The following is a 10,572-nucleotide window of genomic DNA, read 5'->3' on the forward strand; positions in this document are numbered from 1 at the left end:
CATCACAACACTGTATATATACATAATATTACATCGTTACAACACTGTATATATATATATACATAATATTACATTGTTACAACACTGTATATATACATAATATTACATCATTACAACACTGTAGATATACATAATATTACATCGTTACAACACTGTATATATACAAAATATTACATCGTTACAACACTGTAGATATACATAATATTACATCGTTACAACACTGTAGATATAGATAAAAAGTCAAAAATGTTCCATCCTTTTGTCCAACACTGTATGTAATACAGACATGATATGAGAATCTGAAATATCTTCATCCTTTGTCACAACATGTATATATACAGACATGATATGACATCTGAAATGTCTTTCATCCTTTTGTCACAACACTGTATATATACAGACATGATATGACATCTGAGAATGTCCTCATCCTTTTGTACCTTTTGAGAGTGTAAAATGGCTGTGTTTTTCTGACTTGGCTCTCTTGACCTAAAATAATAATTTGGTGTGCTTCACAGGTTTGTAAAGCATTTTAGAAATCGGACAATGTGGCTTGATTTACAAGAAGTTATTCTTTAAAATGGTGTTAAAATACTTGAATGTTTGGAGGAATTTTAATTTATTTGGGATTTCTGTTGTTTTATATTTAGGTGCCCTGGGCAATTCTCACTGGCTGTTGGCGAGGGTGGACGCTACCGTCCCACATATCCCAGAGAAGTTCACTTAAGGGTAGGGAGCAGCATTTGAATTTTGGATGAAACGTGTGCCCAAATTAAACTGCTTGCTACTCAGACCCAGCAGATAGGATATGCATGTAATTAGTCGATTTGGATAGAAAACACTGTTAAAGTAAAATTGTTAAAATAATGTATGTGAGTATAACAGAACTGATATGGCAGGCAAAACCAGAGGAAAATCCAACCAGGAAGTCATTTATTATTTTGAAACGCTGTTTTTCCATTGAAAGCCTATACATCATACAAAGAATTAGGACCCTGTTCACGAGCTCTTATGGCTTCCTCAACATGTGACCAGTCTTTAGGCATTGTTTCAGATCTTTTACTTCAACAATGAAGGAGTCTTTAGGCATTGTTTCAGGGTCAGTGGAAAAATGAGGATTCAGCAGTCATGAGAGGACAGAGAATGCGCATTTTTGTTTCTCCTTTCCTATTGACAAAGCTTTTTGTCCGGTTGAAATATTATTGATTATTTATGACGAAAACAACTGAGTGTTTATACTAAATTTTATTGTACTTTTTAAAACTTTTTCTGAATTCTGCACACGCCTTCTGCATTCGGATTACTGACAAAACGCGCAAAACAAAAAGGAGGTTTGGTCATAAAGAGGACATTATCGAAGAAAACTAACATTTGTTGTTTAACATGGAGACCTGGGAGTGCCTCCAGAAGAAGATCATCAAAGGTAAGCATTAATTTTAATGCTATTTCTGACTTTTTGTGAAGCTCTATCCTTGGTTGGAAATGGCTGTATGGGTTTCTGTGGTTAAGAGCTGACCTAACATAATCGCAAAGTGTGTTGCCGTAAAGCCTATTTGAAATCGGACCATGTGGCTGGATTTACAAGAAGTTAATTTTTTAAATGGTGTAAAATACTTGTACGTTTGAGGAATTTTAATTATGGGATTTCTGTTGTTTTGAATATGGCACCCTGCAATTGTCGAGGTGGGACGCTAACAGAAAGGTTAAAGTAACTAACTTTGGCCTTCCGGATAGCCTGAGTGCACTTATTTCTCATTTGCCTGAACGAGAGCCAGTCAGCCTGGGTATGCGTGTGCCGAGCCTTTCGCCAAATGCAATTCTTGAGGTGGAGTAACTCTGTAAGATCACGGTCGAACCAGTAGCTGAACCTGTTTTTAATTCTCATTTTCTTTATGTGGGTGTGTTTGTTAACAATAACACTGAAAATATCAAAAAAGGTCCAAGTGTTTCGACAGAGGGGATCAAGCTGATTCTATACCATTTTACAGAGGCCAGTTTATGAAGAAAGGCTTGCTCGTTACATTTTTTAGCAAGCGTCTATGACAAATCAGGACAGGTCTTTTCACTGAGCAGCCATTACGAACACAGGCTGTAAAACAATGATCACTAAGGTCATTACAGAAAACACCAGATTTATACCTATCAGGATTATTTGTGATGATAACATCAAGTAATCCCGTCTGGATTACTGCAACTCGCTGTTGGCTGGGCTCCCTGCCTGTGCCATTAAACCCCTACAACTCATCCAGAACGCCGCAGCCCGTCTGGTGTTCAACCTTCCCAAGTTCTCTCACGTCACCCCGCTCCTCCGCTCCCTCCACTGGCTTCCAGTTGAAGCTCGCATCCGCTACAAGACCATGGTGCTTGCCTACGGAGCTGTGAGGGGAACGGCACCTCAGTACCTCCAGGCTCTGATCAGGCCCTACACCCAAACAAGGGCACTGCGTTCATCCACCTCTGGCCTGCTCGCCTCCCTACCACTGAGGAAGTTCAGTTCCCGCTCAGCCCAGTCAAAACTGTTCGCTGCTCTGGCCCCCCAATGGTGGAACAAACTCCCTCACGACGCCAGGACAGCGGAGTCAATCACCACCTTCCGGAGACACCTGAAACCCCACCTCTTTAAGGAATACCTAGGATAGGATAAAGTAATCCTTCTCACCCCCCTTAAAAGATTTAGATGCACTATTGTAAAGTGGCTGTTCCACTGGATGTCATAAGGTGAACGCACCAATTTGTAAGTCGCTCTGGATAAGAGCGTCTGCTAAATGACTTAAATGTAAATGTAAGAAGAGTAGCCTTGTCTGGGTGTTTGGAGAAATACTCGATACCATGAGGTATCGCCAATTACTCTCACAGCTTGATAGAGCACTGTGTACTCCAGTAGCACGGTGACCTAAGCAGCGCGCTACAACTCCGAGGGTCATGAGTTCATGCCCAGTGCTGGACAATGATTTTTCTTTTTTTTGGTGAGCGCCGAGGAAGGTGTATATCGACATTCTCTGGACTTTTTCAAACACTTCTCGTGTGATGATATTTTACATGAAGATTATTATTTTTGTCGTTGTCGTAAAGGTGGAAGATTACACTAACAATTGGTGGCAATTGGAGATCAGTGTGGTTGATTTTTTAGTACGTGTTGATGGTTTAACGAGATATCAGCTGGCGGGTGACTTAGTGGCCCTCATTGGTTGCAATCGGTCTGATATAATTATTGATAGATATTGGTGATTTTGACTTTCTGATATTACTTACATGGCCTTTCTCCATTTCCCTTACAGCTGGGACCAGTCTCGTACACCCAGGGGACAAGTTGTATGTCCTCAGGTCAATCTCATCCAGCACACCTTTGACATCAGCAGAGCGTTGGCCAGTGATGAGAAGTGTGTGCACCTGCAAGTTCCTTTCCTGTTGGATTTCCTGACTTCAGGAACTTGTCAATGTCCTCATGTACTGAATCATCTTTCATCTCAGTCAAGCATATGAGTAGATTGATGTACCTATCAGGTGAGACTTGCTCTACGTTCGGCTCTGAGGTATTTCTAATTTCCTTGACAGTCTCTGAGCTGATCTCTGTTTGTGGTAGTAGGTCATGTAACAGTCTCTGGTTGATTCTGTTGAGATGCCAACAAGGAAGCAGAGGAACAGGTCCAGGTGTCCATTCTCACTCTCCAAGGCTTTATCCACCATCATCTTCAGCAGCACATGCAAGGACAGCTCTGATGACACATCCCCAACAAAGGCTCCAGGGGCTTGATGTTCTTGCTCGCACAGCAGTGGAACAATGCACAGAGCAGCAAGGAACTCCTGGAAGCTCAGGTGGACAAAGCAGTACACTTTCTTCCGATACAGCCCATACTCTTCTTTCAGATTTCCTGTGCAAAACCCAGAAGTACAACTGAGGCTTCACTGACATCAATGCCACACTCCTCCAGGTCTTTCTTAGAGAATATGAGATTGCCCTTTCACCAGCTGTTCAAAATGCAAGTTGTGCCAGTTTGAGAATTATTTCCTTGTTTCTTTCTATGATTATGTCCAGATCTGTCTCCTTTTCCCTATCATACTTGCTTTTCAGGTTTGTCTGAATGAGCAGGAAGTGATTGTACATCTCAGTCAAAGTTGTGATCTCTCCACTCTCATCTTCACTCAACATTTGCTCAAGAACCCTGGCAGTAATCCAACAGAAGACGGGTATGTGGCACATGATGTGGAGGCTCCTTGATGTATTAATGTGTGAGATGATTCTCCTGGCCCGGTTCTCATCCTCAACATTCTTCTTAAAGTATTCTTCTTTCTGTTTGTCATTGAACCCTCGTACTTCTGTCACCTTGTCGATGTACTTACAGGGGACCTGATTGGCTGCTGCTGGTCGGGAGGTTATCCAGAGGAGAGCTTCAGGGAGTAGATTCCCCTCAATGAGGTTTGTCATCAACCTGTCAACTGATGATGTCTCAGTTAGATCAGTCAACTTCTTGTTCTGATGAAAACCTAATGGCAGTCTGCTTTCATCCAGACCATCAAAGATAAACATGACTTTGCAGGTATCATATATCTTTGCCTCTTCTATCTCTGTAAGTTCAGGGTGGAAGTAACGCAAAGCCCATGAAGACTGTACTGGTCATCTTGAATCAGATTCAGCTCTCGGAGTGGAAGCACAAAGATGAAATCAACATCCTGATTAGCTTTTCTTTTAGCCCAGTCGAGGATGAACTGCACAGAGACTGTTTTTCCAATGCCAGCTTCATGCCCTTCATCAGCACAGTTCTGATGGGTCTCTCCCTTTCTCTGTCTTCTCCAGATAAGGCTTTGAAGATGTCATTGCAGTTGATTGGAGTGTCTGTAGATCTTTTTGTCCTGCGTGTATATTCAATCTGCCGGATCTCATGTTCGTTATTAACTCCTTCACTTGTCCTTGTGTGATGTAGAGCTGTGTGTAGATGCTGTTGAGGGGAGTTTGTTCCACTGCGGTGCCTTCAAACACAAATCCAAACTTTTCTCCAGACTGTCTTTAAATTCGTCCCTTAATTCTTTTTGTGTTGTCATCCACTGGAAAGAACAACACACTTTAAAACGTCAATAAGTAAGGTTACAAGAGAAAGTGAGTCTGAGAAAGTCCAGAAGCGTCACCAAGGACACCACAAACCCCAGCTACGAGCTAACTATCGGGCAGATTGATACCAACAGGCAAAACAGTTTCTATCTGCAAGACTGCTGAACACTTGAACTGGACTGGACCACCTGCACTGACTTTCACAGCACACACAGATATACACTTATCCACACACACACACACACACACACACACACACACACACACACACACACACACACACACAGATATACACTTATCCACACACTCCACACAGATATACACTTATATACACACACACACCCACACACACACACACACACACACACACACACACACACACACACACACACACACACACACACACACACACACACACACACACACACACACACACACACACACACACACACACACACACACATCACGCTACACACACAACACAACTGGTTAATTATTATTGCTAAATACTGCTAAATATTGTGCCTTCCTGTATTATAATATTATCGTTGTTATTAAACTATTATAAACTGGGTGGTTTGGGTTCTGGATGCTGATTGGTTAAAAGCTGTGGTATATCAGACATAAAATGGGTGGTTCGAGCCCTTAATTCTGATTGGCTGACAGCCGTGGTACATCAGACCGTATACCACTGGTATAAGAAAACATTGTATATTTACTGCTCTAATTACGTTGGTAACCAGTTTACAATAGCAATAAGGCACCTCTGGGTTTTTGGTATATGGACAATATATCACTGCTAAGGGCTGGCCATATACCACACCCCCTCGTGCCTTATTGCGTAGATATACCACACCCCCTCGTGCCTTATTGCGTAGATATACCACAGACATTCTATTAATGTTGGTAACCAGTTTATAATAGCGATAAGGCACATTGGGGGGTCTGTGGTATATGGCCAATATATCACTGCTAAGGGCTGTATCCAGGCATTCCACATTGCTTTGTGCCTAAGAGCAGCCCTTAGACACGGTATATTGGCCATATACCAAACCCCCTCGGGCCTTGTTGCTTAGATATACCACACCCCCTCGGGCCTTGTTGCTTAGATATACCACACCCCCTCGGGCCTTGTTGCTTAGATATACCACACCCCCTCGGGCCTTGTTGCTTAGATATACCACACCCCCTCGGGCCTTGTTGCTTAGTTCTATTCCACTGAGTCATTCACTTTATGTTGTTATCTTTTCTTATTTCTTATTGTTGTCGTATACCATGTGTATCCTTTACATACGACTTATACAACTTTAAAGTGTGTGTGTGTGTGTGTGTGTGTGTGTGTGTGTGTGTGTGTGTGTGTGTGTGTGTGTGTGTGTGTGTGTGTGTGTGTGTGTGTGTGTGTGTGTGTGTGTGTGTGTACAGTATACATTGTGTGAGGTTAGCCTTGTCAGACATACCGCTGCTCTGCCCAATGCACATAGTCTGTCCATAGCAATCCACCTCCATATAGACAGGCCCACCTGGAAGGAAAGAAGAATATATTCTACTGTAATTCCAACAGACTTCAGTCAGTGGTATCATATGTGGTTTAGGAGGACACTGATGTAGAGAGAGTGAGAGAGTTAGAGAGAGAGAGAAAGATAGACAGAGAGAGACAGAGAGAGACAGAGAGAGAGAGAGACACACAGAGAGAGAGAGAGAGAGAGAGAGAGAGAGAGAGAGACAGAGAGAGACACAGAGAGAGAGAGAGAGAGAGAGAGAGAGAGAGAGACAGAGAGACAGTAGAGAGAGAGAGAGAGAGAGAGAGAGAACCTACCTGGCTCCTGGACCAAATGAGGCTCTTCCTCTTGAAGGAGCCTATAGAAGGCTGATTTGACTCTTTCTGTGTTTAAGACCAGACAGCCTCCCTTATCTGATCCTGTCTGGTCCGGGTACATAATCTGTATTGTACGCCTTTGTGGATCATACGCCACTGGAACAGTTTATCTGCTATGGGCATCACCGTGTAACCTCTGAATGAGGTCCGCCCTGTTATCATCCACAAATGTAGCATCTGGAGTAGAGAAGGACAGGTGTATTATGCACACACACACACACACACACACACACACACACACACACACACACCATAGAAAAACATGCATGTGTTACAAACAAACCAGGTCAGAAACACATCAAAACATGATAAATATATAGGTAACTGTACAGTATTTATTTTACATACGAGACCAATTTAAAATAGAATATATAGAAATAGTAGAAGGACAGAGCTATATTCATTAAAAATAACCATTACCTCAGATACATTAATGAGACCATGTCTGGTGTTTCACCTCAGATACATTACTACATAATGAGACCATGTCTGGTGTTTCATCAGATACATTACTAGCATAATGAGAATATGTTTCACCTCAGATACATTACTACATAATGAGACCATGTCTGGTGTTTCACCAGATACATTACTACATAATGAGAATATGTCTGGTGTTTCACCTCAGATACATTACTACATAATGAGACCATTTCTGGTGTTTCACCTCAGATACATTACTACATAATGAGAATATGTCTGGTGTTTCACCTCAGATACATTACTACATAATGAGACCATTTCTGGTGTTTCACCTCAGATACATTACTTCATAATGAGACCATTTCTAGTGTTTCACCTCAAGATTAACAGCTACTGGTTCTTTCTTCACGTCTCTTCTCTGTCTGGAAGCGAATCAAGAGAGTGGGGGGTCTGGGAAGAATAACAAACATGGATACATATTACATGTATAGTATCTACAAGCACCGGTAACAGCACCCCTTTGTCCTCAATCTGGTACTACAACATGGAGACCTCCCTTGCACCGGTAACAGCACCCCTTTGGTCTCAATCTGGTACTACAACATGGAGACCTCCCTTTGCACCGCAACAGCACCCCCTTTGGCCTCAATCTGATACTACAACATGGAGACCTCCTTTGCACCGGTAACAGCACCCCCTTTGGTCTAATCTGGTACTACAACATGGAGACATCCTTTGCACCGGTAACAGCACCTTTTGGTCTCAATCTGGTACTACAACATGGAGACCTCCCTTTGCACCGGTAACAGCACCCCCTTTGGTCTCAATCTGGTACTACAACATTGAGACCTCCATTTGCACTGATAACAGCACCCCTGTGTCATCAACATGGTACTACAACATGGAGACCTCCTTTGCACCGGTAACAGCACCCCTTTGGTCTCAATCTGGTACTACAACATGGAGATCTCCCTTTGCACTGATAACAGCACCCCTGTGTCATCGACATGGTACTACAACATGGAGACCTCCCTTTGCACCGGTAACAGCACCCCCTGTGTCATCAACATGGTACTACAACATGGAGACCACACTGACTTGAAGCATTTCAGGAAACTCTGTCTCACATTTGGTCAAAGGACGTTGCTTCACTGTTGACATTGTCACGGTCTTCTCTCCTCCCTTCAGTGTCTCCCTCTTCTCTCCTCCCTTTACTGTCCTCCTCTTCTGTCCTCCATTTGCTGTCCCTCTCTTCTCGCCTCCATTCAGTGTCCCCCTCCTCTCGCCTTCCTTTAGTGTCCCCCTCTTCTCTCCTTCCTTCAGTGTCTCCTTCCTCTCGCCTCCCTTCAGTGTCCCCTCCTCTCGCCTTCCTTCAGTGTCCCCTCCTCTCGCCTTCCTTCAGTGTCCCCTCTTCTCTCCTTCCTTCAGTGTCTCCCTCTTCTCTCCTTCCTTCAGTGTCTCCCTCTTCTCTCCTCCTTTTGGAGCAGTTGCTCCCCATCTCTTTGTCTCTATGAGATCTGTGAGTGAACACAGAAAATATATCCCAGTATATTGATTTGTATTATATAATATATAGAAAAACTACTAAATACAATTGCAGATGTTTTTACAATAGCAAAATACAATTCATGAAGGATACAAACGTGTCATTTGACTTGTATTTATGAGTTTAGCATTGACAGGAAATGAAAATCCCCAAATAAACTTGTTGCTGTGAAGTGACTGTTAATGCAATGTCATGACTTCAACTTTCCATCTTACTGTCACAGAAACAGGAAGTGACTATAGCACCATTTTCATAGAAAACCCTAGATTCGTCACAAATGGCTTCATGTGTCCAAACAATGCATCACACTTGAAGAACTTGTGTTGTCATTTCCGGCCACAACTTGTGGACTTGTTTACGTGCTGCTTGCGGTTTGTTGCTAACGTGACTTTACTACCTGCCAACTTTACAGTTTTTCCTTTTTATTTTTTAAAATCGTTTTTGATATCCTTTTTTTTCTTCCCCTCAACTTTTTCTCCCCGGACACTTTATCTGGACATGGTTCTACAGGACCTCCGCAAGCCGAAACTAAGTAGTAGCATTAACATTATGCCTTCTAATTGCAGTTGCTGTACTCATTATATACAGTAGAACGATCGTCTTATGGTGAGGATAGCTGTGCTGCAAGGCCAGCTTCAGACGCCATTGTTAGGCAAGGTAATTAAGTGTAGGAAAGGATGAAACAGCGTTGCCACATGTGGCACAGATAGTAGTATAAACCCCTCGCACGGTCCCCGCATCTGGGCAATTTTCTCACGGCAACTGGAAGGAAATTCTGTAGTAATGCTCAACCGGTGTCGCTCATTCAGCTGACAGAATCTTTCAACTGTTCTCCCCATTACAACGAGTCGGAGTTCAGAGGCCGAGTCTTCTGGTCTCTCCTCCATCCGTTACTGTATCTGAGCCGCCGAAGCCTCCCCACCCTCTCTGGTCTCTCCTCCATCCGTTACTGTATCTGAGCCGCCGAAGCCTCCCACCCTCTCTGGTCTCTCCTCCATCCGTTACTGTATCTGAGCCGCCGAAGCCTCCCACCCTCTCTGGTCTCTCCTCCATCCGTTACTGTATCTGAGCCGCCGAAGCCTCCCACCCTCTCTGGCCCTCCTCCATCCGTTACTGCATCTGAGCCGAAGCCTCCCCACCTTCTGGTCTTCCTCCATCCGTTACTGTATCTGAGCCGCCGAAGCCTCCCACCCTTGGTCTCTCCTCCATCCGTTACTGTATCTGAGCCGCTCGAAGCCTCCCACCTCTCTGGTCTCTCCTTCCATCCGTTACTGTATCTGAGCCGCCGAAGCCTCCACCCTCTCTGGTCTCTCCTCCATCCGTTACTGCATCTGAGCCGAAGCCTCCCACCTTCTCTGGTCTCTCCTCCATCCGTTACTGTATCGGAGCTGCCGAAGCCTCCCACCTTCTCTGGTCTCTCCTCCATCCGTTATTGTATCTGAGCCGTTGAAGCCTCCCACCCTTCTGGTCTCTCTCCATCCGTTACTGTATCTGAGCCGCCGGGGCTCCCACCTCTCTGGTCTCTCCTCCATCCGTTACTGTATCTGAGCGCTCGAAGCCTCCCACCCTCTCTGGTCTCTCCCTCCATCCGTTACTGTATCTGAGCCGCCGAAGCCTCCCACCCTCTCTGGTCTCTCCTCCATCCGTTACTGTATCTGAGCCGCCGAAGCCTCCCACCCT

General features: G+C 44.0%; 1 pseudogene; it reads right to left on the bottom strand.

The window, feature by feature from the left end:
• Window positions 1-666: 666 nt before the first annotated feature.
• The window catches only part of LOC135570322 (uncharacterized), a 44,666-nt pseudogene continuing 34,760 nt past the window's right edge, over window positions 667-10,572 (bottom strand).

The sequence above is a fragment of the Oncorhynchus nerka genome, unplaced genomic scaffold (assembly GCF_034236695.1).
Source record: "Oncorhynchus nerka isolate Pitt River unplaced genomic scaffold, Oner_Uvic_2.0 unplaced_scaffold_983, whole genome shotgun sequence".
In the NCBI taxonomy this organism is placed as follows: domain Eukaryota; kingdom Metazoa; phylum Chordata; class Actinopteri; order Salmoniformes; family Salmonidae; genus Oncorhynchus; species Oncorhynchus nerka.